The sequence below is a fragment of the Myotis brandtii genome, unplaced genomic scaffold (assembly GCF_000412655.1).
Source record: "Myotis brandtii unplaced genomic scaffold, ASM41265v1 scaffold284, whole genome shotgun sequence".
NCBI lineage: Eukaryota > Metazoa > Chordata > Mammalia > Chiroptera > Vespertilionidae > Myotis > Myotis brandtii.
The window spans coordinates 770126-770853 of NW_005360846.1; the positions used below are offsets into that span (position 1 = coordinate 770126).

The window sequence follows — 728 nt, forward strand, 5'->3', positions numbered from 1 at the left end:
TTCGGGTTGGGTGGCAGGAGGCATTAAATGAGCACGCACAGCTCCTCGCGCAAAGGGAGAGCTCCCCAGGGCCCCCCTCTCTGCGGTGGCCTCCCTCATCCCTGCCCCACTCCCTCAGTTAATCAGGGCCATGAGGGTGCAGTCTTGGCGGCCTAGGCTCGGTCTAGCAGTGCTTTGGGGACGTTTCAAACGGCTGGCACAGGCCCTCTCTGAGGCCCTCTCTGCAGATGTACCTTTGGGGAATCGGCCTTGGTTGCCGGTGCCTCCACCCCAGCCCACCTGTCCCAGGTGGGTGCAGAGATGCAGGCTGCGGGCACTGCGACCTGCCCGGCGACGGACGCCCTGGGAGGAGGTTACAACCCGCCACAGCGGCCACAGGAGCGCCCACTGGGTGACGAGCAGGCGCGTTCGTCAAATCTCCCTTCTCTCCCAGCCTGTGGTGGGCCCCGGCTCTCCCCGGGAGCAAGAAACACCTGTTGTGTTTACCTGCACGTGCTCTTTCTCCCTCTTCACATCCGCTTCCGGTGCAGCAGGTCCCTCCTCCAGGCCTCCGTTTCCCCATCCATCCCCGGGAGGAGCCGCGGGACTCCGTGCGGAGCGGAGGAGGGGGAGGGAGGTTTGCTTCGGAAGAGCCCTCCCCCTCTCCCCCCGCGGCTCCTCACTCCTCCCGCGACGCCTCCGGACGGTCCAGCCGCTGGTGTCGCCGTGTCAGGCCAGGGGAGGAGGTG

General features: G+C 66.6%; 1 long non-coding RNA gene across 1 annotated transcript in view; it reads right to left on the reverse strand.

Moving 5' to 3' along the window:
• The window catches only part of LOC106726572, a 17232-nt gene that overhangs the window by 7358 nt on the left and 9146 nt on the right, over nt 1-728 (reverse strand). The window lies entirely within an intron of this gene.